This window comes from Mastigoproctus giganteus, chromosome 5 (genome assembly GCF_048544385.1).
Source record: "Mastigoproctus giganteus isolate SK-2022 chromosome 5, ASM4854438v1, whole genome shotgun sequence".
Classification (NCBI taxonomy): Eukaryota; Metazoa; Arthropoda; class Arachnida; order Uropygi; family Thelyphonidae; genus Mastigoproctus; species Mastigoproctus giganteus.
Window position 1 is genome coordinate 214,952,545 of NC_143579.1, and position 16,678 is coordinate 214,969,222.

The window sequence follows — 16,678 nt, forward strand, 5'->3', positions numbered from 1 at the left end:
CACTAAAAAAATTTTAATTTTAAAATTTTTAATATACATTTAGTAAACACTGAATGAAACTTTAGTAAACTGTATTTTTAACCCATCACTGGTAGCATGAAAAATTGTTACTCCTGCTAAGTGCTGAGATCTAATTTTAAAAATCAGCAAGAACTAATTCAAAATTATTCAGTTTTTGACACCTTTATTTTCAAGCTTTTCTGAACATAACTGTGGAAAATCCATTTTTTTTATATTAAAAATATAAATCTTTAATTAATTTTTGAAAATAAAACTCCCTTTAGACTTCTCAGCAAATGAGAAGCAAATCAAAAACTTGTGCACTTTAATAAACATGTGCAATTAATTGGATGCCAGGCTGTCAATAACCACTATATAAAACATGAAATGTGTGCATCAGTTACAGATTGTATATTACAGATGCCATTCAGCATGCATATATAATTAAGATCAATTTAATTCCATAATTTTACAGAGATTTCTGAAAGTTTCAGTGGAGAAATCAGAAAAAACATTTTCAAACACAGCTGTTAAGCATTTCAGCCGGTAGATAGAATAGATGAAGGAGAACAAACTGCTGAAATATTGTCTGGGGCCTATCAACCCTGCAACAATGGGCTTGGGGTTAACTAAAACTAAATGTACATTTAGTTTTAATGCTGATTTAGTTAGTTAACCCTAATTTGAATATGGGGGAGTATAATATGTACAGAAAGGACAGACAAGACAGGAGGGGAGGGATGGGTTATGCTCTTAGTCAAGAAGCACATAAAATCTAAGGAAGTGCATCTAGTTCATATGGGTGGCCAGTGCAATGATGGGTCAGTTTCATGTGACATAAGAATTGGAAAAGCAAAAATGAGAATAGGAGTGTGTCATAGGCCTAATGATTGTAATGAGTATAACAAAAAACTGAACAGGTATATAGAGAGAGCAAGAAAATCAGAATCTATATAATAATCGATAGGAGGGAGTATATGATGAGAGCCTTGTTGATCAATTCGCCCCTGGAAAGATTGTGCAAGGCTCAAGGGGTAGAATTTTTTTCAGCCTGGACTGTACTTGTTAACAGGAGAGACTGCTTCTACAGGGATGGGATACACTTAAATAGAAAGGGTGCAAGAATATTTGCTGATGCTATCGAGGCAGTGTTAGGTGGGTCGGAAAACTGCTAGCTTGGGGGGAGACAAAGACAAATAGATTAACAGTAGCCACTGGCAGAGGTGAAAGAGATTCTTGCACTGCTTCTATTGGAATGAGCAGAAGCCTGAAAAACAAGATGCAGGATATTTCAGAGACTGCTCGGAGTCATTGCGGTACAAGTAAACACATGGGTTGTGTTAGGGTAGCTAAGAATAGAAATAGGTGCATGTATAGTTGCGTGTACACCAATGCTAGGAGTTGAGTAAATAAATTTGATGAATTTGAGGTATTGCTCAAAACATCGAAGGCAGATATTGTTGGGATATCAGAGACGTGGTGTCACACAGATATAAGGAATGCAGAACTGGAATTTGGGGAATACAACATCTACAGAAAGGACAGACTGAATAGGAAGGGAGGAGGGGTTATGCTATTAGTTAAGAAATACATAAAATCCAAGGAAGTGAAGCCAGTGGACATCGCTGGACAGTGCAGTGTCGAGTCAATTTGGTGCGACATAAGCATTGGGAGATCAAAATTGAGAGTAGGAGTGTGCTATAGGCCTAATGACTCTGATGAGTATAATAAGAAACTGTACATTGAAATAGAGTGGGCCAGTAAATCAGAGAGTCTTATAATGGGAGATTTTAATTTCCCAGATATTGACTGGAATTTGGGGGCTGGTCACTCACACACTAGCAAGGCTTTTGTGGATTTATTGGATGATTGTTTTCTACATCAGCATGTTCGGGAGGCAACTAGAGGGAGGAATACTCTTAATTTGATTATCAGCAGTGATTCTTCATGCATTAAGAATCTGCAGATAAATGAACCACTAGGTGGCAGTGATCACAGTGTGCTGAAGTGGGATTTACTCAAAGAGGTAACTACCATTAGGGGTAAAGGGAAGGGTTATTGCTTTCGTAAAGGCAACTATGATGGACTTAGACAGTATTTAAATTCTATACAGTGGGACCAACTGATGATGTTGCCAACAGCAAATTCAAAATGGGAAGCATTCAAAGAACTTATCTTGGAAGCTACTAGGCTTTACATACCAACTAAAAAATATTGTTCAAGGTTTAGGCCTAAATGGATGTAAGATGAACTAATGAGGCATATGGCAGAGAAGAAACATGCATGGGATACATACAAATTAACACATGACACAGAAGCCTATGATAGATCCAAGTTGATCTGTAACCAAGTTACCAAGGAGGTTAGGCAGGCGAAGGCAGATTACGAGAAATCTTTGGCAAGGGAGGCAAAGAAAAACAGCAAAGAGTTCTTTACTTATGTAAACTCTAGAAGGAAGGGGATGAATCAGATTTGTCCACTTGATATCGATGGGTCAACTGTTGATGATCCTGCTCAGATAGCTAACAAACTAAATGAATAGTTTGCATCGACATTCACAAATGAGGAGTTATTTAGCGAGGGGAAAGCCAGAGGTGTATTCAACTCTAGCAGTAAGCTAGAGAATCTTGTAATAACTGAGAGTAAAGTGGGGGAGAAATTGTTGAAGATAAACACAAGAAAGGTACCCGGAGTGGATGGGATCTATCCAGTTATATTAAAGGAGGCAGCAGAGGAAGTAAGCAAACCCTTAGCCATATTATGAGAGCTTCCTTGGACTCAGGAGGTACCCACAGACTGGAGATGTGCAAATGTGACCTCAATTCACAAAGGAGGATCAAAGGCTGACACAAGTAATTATAGACCTGTGAGTTTAACTTCTGTTCCAGGAAAATTAATGGAGGCACTAGTTAAAGAAGCACTGCAGGATCATTTAGACAAGACTTCAGTTATAGCTCGGACACAGCATGGTTTTGTTAAGGGGAAGTCTTGCCTGACCAATTTGATTGGATACTATGATGCAGTCACAAAGGAACTGGATGTAGGGAATAACTTTGATATTATATACTTGGATCTTGGAAAGGCTTTTGATACTGTTGCACATGGAAGACTGCTGCACAAATTGGAGCAGTGTGGCACTGGAGGCAAATTGCTGCTGTAGATAAAGGAGTGGCTGAGGGGGAGAAGACAGAGAGTGGTAATCAATGGCCATGCTCGTCGTGGACTAATGTTATTAGTGGAGTCCCTCAGGGCTCAGTGTTGGGTCCATTATTGTTTTCTGTATTTATAAATGATATTGATGATGGTATATCAAGCTTAATGTCGAAGTTTGCAGACGATACAAAGGTAGGCAGGGTTGTCAAGGACACTACTGACACTATGCTGCTGCAACATGATCTGGAAAGGTTGAGCAGATGGGCTGAGATGTGGCAAATGAAGTTTAACATTGACAAATGTAAAGTACTACACATGGGAAACAGCAACCCCAGAGCAACATATCAACTCTGTGGTACTACACTGACAGTGGTAGAGAATGAAAGGGACCTGGGGGTGGTTGTGCAGGCAGATATGAAGTTCTCTGAGCAGTGCAGACGGGCTGCAAGAGTAACTCATGGTGTATTGTCAATGATATATAGGAATTTTTCTAGCAGGGATAAGGAGGTGATTATTCTCTTGTATAAGGCAATGGTCAGGCCACACCTAGAGTACTGTATAGAGGTCTGGAGGCCTCATTTCAAGAAGGATGTAGAGCTGCTGGAACGAGTACAGAGAAGGGCAACAAGATTAGTGAATGGAACAAAGGGGTGCTCTTACGAAGAAAGGCTTAAGTTTTGCAAATTACAGTGTCTGGAGACTAGGCACCAGCGAGGTGATCTGATAGAGGTGTATAAAGCCTTGAATGGTTTGAGCATGCTCAATGCTGATGGGATTCTTCCTCTTGCTCAGAATAATCACCTGAGAGGGCATAAATTCAAATTGAGGAAAGACAGATGTAGGATAGACGTGCGGAAATTTGCCTTTAGCCAGCGGGTGGTTGGTTGGTGGAACAGACGTCCATCCGTTGTCGTGGAAGTTGATAGCCTAAATAAGTTTAAGGCTCAGCTGGACAGGTATTTTGATCGAACAGAGGGGTGAAGTGCAAGTGTTTTTTTTTTTTTTTTTTTTTGGCTGATGCTGCATAAGCTTGCTTTCTTGCATAAAATGCCTCTACTAATGCTAATGCTAATCTGCTGGGGCTCACATCTGGTGAGTATGGGCTTGGCAAACCCAGGGTCCTAAACTGGATATCATCATTCTTCTCTTTCTTGGTGATTCCCTTCTACTTCTGACACTCTCTCTTTCTTTTTTTTTTTTTTTTTTGACTGGTGCAAGGAAGCCTGAGACTAAGTCTCAGGCTTCCTTGTACCATATGGCTAATAATAATAATGTCCTTTTTTCTGAATGGAACACTCCTTGAACGTGAATAACTCAAAGACTAAAAAAACTTTTGACCTACTTCCTTTTGCAATAAGTTTTATTTAGCAGTAAAACTGAGGGGGGGGGGAGAAGAAAAATAAAAACAATTTGCAGTAAAATTTTCCAACCGATTTTCAAAATTTACATTATTTTTTAACAGTTTCATTACAAAACTCTTGGGCAACAGTTTTGGTGAAATATTCACCACAGATGCACAAGAATAATTGTAATTTTCTCTGTACAATAATTATAATTTTTTTAAAGGAAGATATAGTCATACGTGTAAAAAATCATCGAACTATGTTTTTAGTCATTTTTTTTAAATATATTTTATATTACCAGAGTCCATCCCACTGACACCTTAGCTAGTAGCGAAGGGGAATGACTGATAGGTTTTTGTAATTATTTCAATATTAATCTCTACTTTATCTCAGAAACAGGTTTGGAAAAATATCTGAAAAGGTTCTTTGCTTCTGTGAACTTCAGAATGGGATGAATCACACAGGTCCACTTGATATCAATGGTTTAACTATTGATGATCCTGCTCAGGTTACTGACAGGCTGAATATGTATTTTGTATCTACATTCCCATACGAGGAATTCTTTAGGAAGGGAGATACCAGAAGTTTATCAAACTCTAAGAGGGAGAGCTGAATGATATTTTGATAACTGAGAGGAAAGTGGAAAAGAAACTGAAGTTAAACATAAAACTGCAGCTGGGGTGAATAGGATCTATCCAAGGCAGCAAAGGAGGTAAGCAAACCCTCAGCCATAATTATGAAAATATCTCTGAATTCAGGGCCCCTGTGAACTGAAGATGTGTGAATGTATCTCCAATTCAAAAGGAGATTATTATTATTATTAGCCATGTGGTGCAAGGAAGCCTGAGGTTTATGCTGCACCAGCCAAAACAAAATTACCGAGTTACCAAAAGAGAGAATGGCATCACTGGTTAAACAAGTAATGAAGGGCCATTTAGATAGGAGTGCAGTTATGCTACAATCAGAGCATGGATTTGTTAAAGGGAAATCTTGTCTGACCGATCTGATTGGATACTGTGATGCAATAAAAAAGGAACTGGATGCAAAAAATAATTTTGGTATTGTATACTTGTATTTCAGGAAAGCTTATGATACTGTTGCATATAAAAGACTGCAGTACAAACTAGAACAGTGTAGCATTAAAGACAACTTACTGCTATAGAAAAAGGAATAGCTGAGCGAGAGAACACAGGGAGTGGTTATCAACAGGCACTGCTGTTCATGGATAAAAGTTATTAGCAGATTCTCCAAGGGTTTAATGCTGAACCAACTACTGTTTTCTATATTTATTAATGTTATTGGTGAAGGCATATCAGGCTTAATGTCTACAAATGATATGACGATTGGCAGAGTAACTAACAACAGTAATCAGGGAATGCTACTTCAACAAGATTTAGAAAAATTGGCAGAGAATGGCTAAAAAGTGGTAGTTGATGTTTAACACTGAAAAATGTAAAATACTGCATATGGAGAGCAGTAATCCCAAATTTGCATACCAGCTGTGTGGTACCCCAACCAGGCAGTGGAGAATGAAAAAACACCTGGGAGTAATTGTGCAGTCAGATATGAAGTTCTCTGAGCAGGGTAGACAGGCTGCCAGAGCAGCTCATGGAATTTTATCAATGATATACAGGAATTTTTGCTAGCAAAAATCCCACTGCATGAGGTAAGGTTCTTGTATGCAGTAATCAATATATGCCATAATCATTAGTCCACATATTGAGTACTGCATACAAGTTTTGACGCCTCATTTTAGGAGATGCAGTTCTGCTGAAATCAATGTAGAGAAAAGCAACAAGACTGGTGAGAGGAACAAAAGGGTGCTCTTACCAAGAAAGGTTTCCATTTGGCAAATTGCAAACTGATTGTAAACTGATTGAGGTGTTTAAGGTTTTGAATGGATTGGGTAAGCTCAATGCTGATGGCATTCTTTCTCTTGTTCAGACTACACACTAGTGGACATAAATTCAAACTCAGAAAGGATGGTTGCAGGTTAGATGTGAGGAAGTTTACCTATGGCCAGCAGGTAGTTGATTGTTAGAACAAACCTCTGTCTACAGTTGTGGAAGTGGGTATATTGAATAAATTCAAGGAAGTACTAGATAAACTGTTAGAAGGGATAGACAGGTGATGTGCAAGAGGGATTTTTTTTTTTTTTGACTGATGCTCTACAAGCTTGCTTTCTTGCATCATTTTCCACTACTAATACTATTTTCATAACAGCTTTATTTATTAATAATCATATTAAATGTTGTTAAAACAAAACTATTTATAATTATTTTTAATTCACAAAACCTTAAAAGTAAATTTTTATTGAGTAAATGAATTTTACAATCATTACACTTTACTACAGAGGCTGATGCAGAGCTATTACTATTTATGCAAAAAAAAAAAAAAAAAAAGAAAGAACAGTTACCCATGTTACAAATATAGCAAAATCCTGCTGTCTTTTAAGTTTACACTTGGTAAGGTGCAATCCTGCTCCTATGTACCAAGCCAACCTAAGAATGAAATAACCTGACATGAACACTTGCTTCCAGCAGCATAAACACACCACCCTAGGCCCAAGGAGATACACACCCACACCCTCCAGAGGACAAGCACCTCTTTTTGTACAAATAAAAATAGAAAGAACTAGAAACCCACAAGTACTACTTTTTCAAGGGCATCAGCACTTGTGAACTAAAAAAGATCATATTTCAGTAATTGACCACTGTTCGGCAAAGTGTCAATGGATGCCCCTATATGATCCAAACCAGATAGTAAATAATGAATAGAACTCAAATTTAAGGAAGTATGTCATGGCCACTGACTATGTTAAATAAGTAAACACAACAAACAAAAATGCAAATTTAAACATTCATGCAGTCAATTTACAGTTAAATGAAATGCAAATTAACATTGAACTAAATCTTAATAAACTTAAATAATCATTTGAATTTAATTTAAGGCCTATGAATTGACTGCATCACTGTTTAAATCTACATTTTGGTTTGTTGTGTTTGATTGTTTAACCTATAGAGGGAAGTAACTATGTCATACTTCTAAAATTATTTGAATTCTATTAATTATTTTGTTTACCATCTAGTTCAAATTATAGGGAAATCCATTGACAGTCTGCTGGACAACAGCCAATGTCTGTCCTTTTTGGAGTTCACAAGTGCTTCCCAGTTCTTTTTATTTTTATTCATTTACAAAATGTGGTACTCATTTTTGGTCGGTGTGGGCATGCATCTCCTTAAGCCTGGGATTATGTCCAGCATTCACAGTTCTGGAGATGAGTGCTGCTTTGCTATCTCCCTTATTTTAATTCAGTTATTACATTTTTAGGTTGGCATGGTACATAAGTGCAAAATCACATTCCCCATGCAACCAAAGTTGCTAGGAAATAACTTTGCTATTGGTTAGTTAGTTAGTTAGTTATTTGGTTTTTAGGAGCATTTGCAACTAAGGCCATATTGCTCCGGGATATGCGGTGGTCATTCCCCAACCTTTCCGCATCCTCCATATTTGGTGGTGACGGGCTCGAACCCCGGTTTAATCAAGAAGCGTGTGCTACGCACTGCTGCTCCTTCCCACCTGGCTACGGAGGCGCCTTTGCTATTGGCTTTCCACACAAAATTAAAAGTGGTAACTTGAGCCCTAGTGTCATGGTGACTAGAAAAACCAGTGATTCTGATACAGTGTGACAGACTGCAGGCTACTGGCCATCCTTTGCAATGTGACTGAATGGCAATTTTCTCCTACTCTGCATTCTGCCAGGGCTCATTATCAGAAGGCCAGTGACATCACTTACTACACTTACACCAAACAATTCTGATAATGAGAATTCATGTTATACTTCTTGAAATGTCAACACATTAAAAAATTTTGGCCGTATCCTACACTGTGCGGAAGGTGTTTTAATTTTAATTGAAAGGTACCAAGGTCTACCTTACTTTTTTCTAGATTTAGGCTATTTGTCATCTGGATCTTTTTTGTCATATTTGAGCTTTAAAATTAGATTGGCTATTATTGTTTAGGATTTATGATTTCTAAATTAAAAGTTTGCCTTATTCATGTTTTTTTTCTCAATGGGAAACTTGTTCCACATCTTTTGATTAGTCTAAAAATATCATTTCTCTACTTCAGAAGTGAACATAAACTGATTTATTTGAAACAAAAATAAATCAACAGTTATAGCATGAGGAGAGGCGGCACAACTGCACTCGTAGCCAGCCATTCACAGAAAAACACACAATCTGAAGAGTGAATATCACACGACTTTTGTGTTTGTTTTTCTTTTTCACTTCAAATAAAATTGGTTTACGTTTGTTCCAGAAGTATAGAGATGATATTTTTATACTAAACCAAAGACAGGAAATAACTTTCCCAATGAGGAAAAAGCTGTGGATTAGGCAAAATTTAATTCATAAATCGCAAAATCTGAATTGTGATATTTCATCTAATTTTAATATCAAAATTCAAAAATGACAATAAAAGGTCTACAAGACAAATAGCTTAAATCTAAAAATAAGCAATATATAGATCCTGGTTCAGTTTACTTGAAACAACCTGTATTTGCATTAATTCTTAATTTGGTTGTACAAAATACCAAGGAAAGCAAATTACAAGCCACGACCACACAAGGATTCTTCATGAATTAAAATTGGCTCTATTATGGAAATGACACTTGCCGTGCTTTTTGGTTTACAGCCTCATGATGAGCATGAGACAGCAATGCAAAGACTACCTTGCCATCAAAATCAGTCACACTCCAAACTAACAACTTCTAAGTGTGTCCATTGGAACATGTTAATTTTTTTCTGACTTAATTATCATCTCTACTATAACTAATCCAAAGTGTCTTCTTTTTTCCTACAGTTACTAGTAAAGATCAGCTGTGTATGCATGAAATTTTCATTAATATATCTCAAAATGATCTGCAGTTATTCTGATTTTTGCAACAGTTACCTTAATTTTGTACGTCAATATATGTTCTGAAACAGAAGAGAGTGGACTTATTCTATTGCCTTTAAGCTATACATATCACTACTTATGTTAATATGCACAACATGAATAAACAAGAAAATAAAAAATTTTGAAAAGAGCATCACTCTGGCAGTTACTCAAAATCAATACAGAACTAATAACCCTTTGAGGGATTTTGACCCTATTCATATAGATGTTAAATTATTTCAAGGGGGATATTGTGGAAAATGGTAACTCAGAAAACACCGAGTTATTCTATGAATGTGATAGTTTTTATGTGCAAAGGGGCTAAAAATCACGGGGGCCAAATTAAACCTCCCATGTATTTTTTAGCTCTTTTGAACATGAAATGGGGGCCAAATGGATTTTAACATGAAATGGATTATAAGCAATAAGTATAATAAAAATGTAAAAAAGCATTTCTGCTATGACTGAAAAACTAGCATCCACAACCAAAACATTAGCTTTGTTCACTGAATGTCAATAAAAGGGAAAAAATTGGCTGTAGTGAATGTCATAAATAATTTGTGCTTGTGTGACAATTAATGTGCCTTCATTATTTGTTTTATTATAATACCACTTAACACATGGTACTAAGTTGGTACTAAGTGGTATATAGGTTCCAATACCTTTGGGTTTTCATATTTTATATATATATACATCACAAATATAATTAAAATGTATAAACCACAACAGGTAGCGGATTAAAATCTATAAACGCACATTTATTCAAAACTACCCATATAAAAAACTTTAAATGCATTAGTGATAACTGTAGTCATAAACGTATCGCATGAAAACAAAATCATTCTTGTGCATTTTTTCGTATAAACAGCCTTTAATAAGTATACCTGTCCCCCAAAAAAGGCAAATAAATGATATTCTATAATCTTCCAAAAATAATAATAAAAGAAAATAAATGCTTAATATCACCATATGCAGCAAACAGTTAATAACATGCCAAGTTTAACACACACTTCCCCTTTTTGGCTTGAAAAACATAGAACTCCAAAAGTTTTGATTTATTCCTTTTTTTGTGTGAGTTGCGTGTGTATTATTATTTTTAATCCACCTGAAAACAGAACCTAATTCAAATCGAACAGTTCAAGAGTATTAGGGACATTACACAGCGTATGCGACTAACATCCCCTCCAGTTTAGAGGTTCGCGGAGTGTTATATGTTTAAAGAATTCCTATTAACTAATAATGAATATCAGTGTTTTACAAATAAATACATATATACTGTATACGTACATGGTAGTAAAACTGTGAAAGTTTTGTTTAATCGAGTACACGTAATTCTCAAATTCGCTAGGACTAACGATAACGCCATTTTGCTTTCTACTTTAATAGAAAACATCGCGAAATGATGGCAACGGTGATATTAATATTTTGATAGAACCTTTTAACATTGAAGACATTACCAAGAAGGAAGGCATGATGTAAACAAGGGAAACTAATAAGCATCATAACAACACAAGGAACACATCCAACAAATTCACCTTCTCGCCTGGTAACCTCTTGATCCTACGCTATGGCGTTGATTCCAGGGGCAACTGTTGCCATCTGCCTTACAACGCAAGCAACCAACATATCCTTCCGAGGGCAGTTACTCGACTTTTTAGTTTCTATGACGACATTGTATAAAATGCACTTTATCTGAAAGATAAGGCATGTAGATTATATCCCAAGATGCAGTAGAATCGTAATTACATGCTAGTAAAAAGGAATAGCTGCACCAACTGGATGCATATGTAAACATTTGTAATCATAGACCTATAAGAATCAGTGGAAGAATACATCTGTGTAAAGTCTTAGTAACCGAGAGATTCAAGGGGACGCCGTTAACAGCCATGTTAGTCACTAAGCACTGAACATTCGTATGTATAAACGGATGTGTGGATAGATTCTCGAGTAGAAATTAAAAGCCAGATATAATTAAATTACTCGCTAAAAAGAAATAAAAAAAATAAATAAGCATCATTTTTTAAAAGTATAATAAGAAAACTATTATAACCTATTAAAATTAAAATTCGAACTTGCTTAATTAGTATTCAATATTTACAGTGATATACAACTTTAGTGTGTTTTTTTTTTTTTTTTTATGGCTGGAGAAAAATCAATAACCATATATGCGTGCATGGTAAAAGCATAGTTTTTATCATTAAGGATTCTAGTACTTTAACTCCTTTATCAGTATTCCACCTGTAATTCGAAAACCTTTAATGAAGAACTAAAGTACTGTTAGAGCTTATTGCCCGTTTAATCAAAAATACTTAGAGCATAAATCCAGAAAATGTGCAACAGTTTGTACATCTTTCAGGCAGTGGTTTACTGTAAGGAAAAGGAACCGAAGAACTAGCATCTAAATAAAGGACAAAAATGCAAATAAAGAAACTAATTTCTGTCAACACCAAGTGTGGATTCGAATGCTCAAAATTTTGAAATATGAACTAATTTAGGAATGAATAAATCTTTTGTCGATAAAGTTCCAACCACAAATTTGTCACTTATGTTAGATAGTTTCCCGGCATTCTTTTTTTTTTTTTTTTTTTTTTAAGTTCAATGGTGCTAACAATTTAATATTCACAAGCGTAACAATTCCAAGATACACGCAATACACTTGAGGGGAAAAAAATGTGATTAGGTACCAATCTGAAGAGAACTTGATGGAAATTGCCCTATAAATTTAAACTACTGTGGGCTAGATGTATGTTTAGTTTTCAGCACCAAATAAATTATGTTTGTCAAGAGCTTTCATAGACAAACCAAGAGTAGCAGTAGAGTGGTACATGTTTGGACTGGATGCTTGTCTAATAATGGGAGAAGAAAGAACAAAGCAGTAGCTGTTCCAGGTAGAGACTGTAGCCCCTATGATCAAAATAATGTGGATTTTTTTGTAATTTTGTTTACTGTTATATGAAGATTAAAGCTTAAATTATTCTACGAACGCTTACTTAGTTCCCCCCCCCCCCACGAATTTGAGGGTCAATAAATAAACACTATACCAGGGCACAAGCTCGTGATGAGATGCCAACTGATGCAGCTATCCACAAAAGGGGGGGGGGGCAAAGAGCTCAGTTTACCTGTTCTTCTGGAAGAAAACCCCCAATCTTCCACGAGAAGGAAGAAGAAGGACACATTGAAACACTCTCAATTCCTCCTTTCCTGGAATAAATCCAAACGCCAGACTTTTCCACACATTTTGAAAGAACCGCGATTATAACTACCGGGCTAGTAACGAAGGGATCAAAGCTGCTGTTTCAGAGAAAAGGGTTCAGAAATTTTAAAAATATCGTTCTCCTATAATTTTTATTACCATTGTATTCATCTTATTCCAGGTTCCTCTGTGTAAGCCTCGCTCATTATTACTAATGCAAGTAATAGATCTTCAAATACATGGTCCATTAAAGGGGCCAGACCACTTTGAAAGGACCATAAGCTCAAAGCTTGTTCGACAAATGTTGACCACAATCAGCACTGCAATACGATTCAACATAGAATGAAGAGGGTGTTGAAAAGTGACACAAGAAATATAGGACAACTGATGTCACAAAACTGTTCTTACTTCTCGAAGTGATGTGAGCGGAAAATTATGCTGTTAAACATATCTTTCTAGTTCATCCCATATATCGGAGTGAGATCCAAGCAGCGGATTCGCCATGGCAGAGGTCTGAAGTCTTCCTCGTATGTAGTTCGAAAACATACGGTTATTTTTAAAATATCTGATTACTAGTTTTTATCATTTTTATAAATACAATAAATGCGGCTTAATACACTGCTTGACAAAATTAACAGAAAAAAATGTTTATCATGAATATTTTATTGTGAACAGTGCCTCTGAAGGCAAATATTTTGATATAATAGACATCCCAGCATGAAAATTCCGAGTATCCAATATAAAACGATCTACTACCTTACAGAGCCACATGGGTTACATCATTTCATTCCCGTTTTTTTTTTTTTTTTTTTTTGCTTGACAGTGTGGGATAGCTACATTTCCAGTACTCAAGATGGCAAGTCATTGTCCTTTTGGTGAGTCTTTGACATAGCAGGCTATTGGACGACTTGAAGAATGGCAATCGCAGGCGGAGATGGCATGTTGGCTTAATGTGTCATCTATAGAAGCAATTTCCGGAGACAGGTATCATTACAAGACGAGCTGGTAAAGGTCGCCCGAGGGCTAGATAAACACAACAGACAAGAACTTGCTCTATCTTGCTCTAACAGCAAGATGAAACCCTACGATGTCCTGTAATAAACTGTCTTTTGAGGTTGCTGGGCACACAGAGGAAAACATTTTCAACCGGACTTTGTTAAGAAGGCTCAGTTCAGGTGGACTCTACACAAGAAAGCTAGTGGTCTGTGTCCCATTAATCCCAAATCACCGCAGAACTCGTCGAAACTGGTGCCATTGACATGCGACTTGGAGCCCTGAAAAATGGGGGTACGTTATTGTTCTCTGATGCATCCCGTTTTAGCCTACAGATTTTAGAAGTTATTTCATCAGGTGACGAGAAATTAACTAACATCCCTCAAACATCAGAGAAAGGGACACACGGTGGAGGCGGTGTTCTGGTGTGGGGCAGATTAATGATCAACGGCCGCACACTGCTTCAGGTTTTTGATTTGGGGGTAACGTAACTGCGTAAAGGTACCGAAAACAGATCCTCGCACCCTATGTGCAACTTTTTATGGGTACGGTTTGCCTAGATTTTCTTTTCCTGCACAACAACGCCACTGCACATAGAGCTCAAATGTTGGAGAAATATCTTGAAACTGCTGATATCTAACAACTGATGTGGCAAGCACGATCACCAAACTTAAATTCGATCGAACCTGTGTGGAACACGTATAGACGTAGCATTGCACGCCAACAACCAACTCCTCGTCACTTGGTGAGATAAGTCTGGATGATGGTGGAAGAATGGGATTTGTTGCCACAGAAACTTAATGACACCCTTATATCGAGCATGGCACACCAGTGTCAAGCCTGTTTAGCCGTTGGAGGGGATCGTAAACCGTACTGATATCATGTGACCATATTTTTGAGCATCTTGTATCGACTTCTGTAATATTACCGTTTTTAGTAATTCGTATACAATCCTATAAATTTCCCTTATACCTGTCAGAAGTTTCTTCCAGTCTCCTCAATTCGTCGTCATTCTACTGTACACCATTATGCCAATTTTTCTCCCGATTTATCGCAAGATGCAGGATTTAAACCATGTTTTCTACGGTTCTGTTAATTTTATAGAGTAGTATATTAACAAAAATATCTACTTTATTGATGTATAAAAGCATTTATGGAATTTGTCATATGGAAGATCAAATTATCCTTAGCTTGTAAGTCGAAGTTTAATAAATTCAGTTAGCATTAGCATTAGTAGAGGCATTTGATGCAAGAAACCAAGCTTATGCAGCATCAGCCAAAAAAAAAAAAAAAAAAAACCACTTCCACTTCACCCCTCTGTTCGTTCAAAATACCTGTCCAGCTCAGCCTTAAACTTATTTAGGCTATCAACCTCCACCACAAGGGATGGAAGTCTGTTCCACCAACCAACCACCCGCTGGCTAAAGGCAAATTTCCGCACGTCTATCCTACATCTGTCTTTCCTCAATTTGAATTTATGCCCTCTCAGGTGATTTTTCTGAGCTAGAGGAAGAATCCCATCAGCATTGAGCATGCTTAAACCATTCAAGGCTTTATACACCTCTATCAGATCACCTCGCTGGTGCCTAGTCTCCAGACACTGTAATTTGCAAAACTTAAGCCTTTCTTCGTAAGAGCATCCCTTTGTTCCATTCACTAATCTTGTTGCCCTTCTCTGTACTCGTTCCAGCAGCTATACATCCTTCTTGAAATGAGGCCTCCAGACCTCTATACAGTACTCTAGGTGTGGCCTGACCATTGCCTTATACAATGGAATAATCACCTCCTTATCCCTGCTGGAAATATTCCTGTATATCATTGACAATACTCCATGAGCTACTCTTGCCGCCCGTCTGCACTGCTCAGAGAACTTCATATCTGCCTGCACAACCACCCCCAAGTCCCTTTCATTCTCTACCACTGTCAGTGTAGTACCACAGAGTTGATACGTTGCTCTGGGGTTGCTGTTTCCCATGTGTAGTACTTTACATTTGTCAATGTTAAACTTCATTTGCCACCTCTCAGCCCATCTGCTCAACCTTTCCAGATCCTGTTGCAGCAGCATAGTGTCAGTAGTGTCCTTGACAACCCTGCCAACCTTTGTATCGTCTGCAAACTTGGACATTAAGCTTGATATACCATCATCAATATCATTTATAAATACAGAAAATAATAATGGACCCAACACTGAGCCCTGAGGGACTCCACTAATAACATTAGTCCACGATGAACAGTGTCCATTGATTACCACTCTCTGTCTTCTCCCCCTCAACCACCCCTTTATCCATAACAGCAATTTGCCTCCAATGCCAAACTGCTCCAATTTGTGTAGCAGTCTTCCATGTGCAACAGTATCAAAAGCCTTTCTAAGATCCAAGTATATAATATCAAAGTTATTCCCTGCATCCAGTTCTTTTGTGACTGCATCATAGTATCCAATCAAGTTGGTCAGGCAAGACTTCCCCTTAACAAAACCATGCTGTGTCTGAGCTATAACTGAAGTCTTGTCTAAATGATCCTGCAGTGCTTCTTTAACCAGTGCCTCCATTAATTTTCCTGGAACAGAAGTTAAGCTCACAGGTCCATAATTACTTGTGTCAGCCTTTGATCCTCCTTTGTGAATTGGGGTCACATTTGCACATTTCCAGTCTATGGGTACCTCCCCTGAGTCCAAGGAAGCTCTCATAATTATGGCTAAGGGTTTGCTTACTTCCTTTGCTGCCTCCTTTAATATAACTGGATAGATCCCATCCACCCCGGGTGCCTTTCTTGTGTTTATCTTCAACAGTTTCTCCTCCACTTTACTCCCAGTTATTTCAAGATTCTGTAGCTTACTGCTAGAGTTGAATACACCTGTGGCATTCCCCTTGCTGAATAACTCCTCATGTGTGCATGTCGATGCAAAATATTCATTTAGTTTGTTAGCTACCTGAGCAGGATCATCAACAGTTGACCCATCAATATCAAGTGGACCAATCTGATTCATCCCCTTCCTTCTAGAGTTTGCATAAGTAAAGAACTCTTTGCTGTTTTTCTTTGCATCCCTTGCCAAGGATTT

At 37.4% G+C, this 16,678-nt stretch overlaps 1 protein-coding gene across 5 annotated transcripts in view; it reads right to left on the minus strand.

Annotated features, from left to right (window-relative positions):
* The window catches only part of LOC150086088 (DNA-binding protein RFX2-like), a 483,547-nt gene extending 472,523 nt beyond the window's left edge, over positions 1 to 11,024 (minus strand). For 4 of the 5 annotated variants that reach the window (XM_090374370.1, XM_090374371.1, XM_090374369.1 and 1 more), the window contains exon 1: positions 10,892 to 11,010. The gene's annotated coding sequence lies outside the window, so the exon portion shown is untranslated. Of the gene's footprint in view, positions 1 to 10,891 lie in introns of all 5 variants that reach the window. The other variant, XM_090374368.1, reaches the window with a different exon arrangement.
* Between the last annotated feature and the right edge of the window lie 5,654 nt (positions 11,025 to 16,678).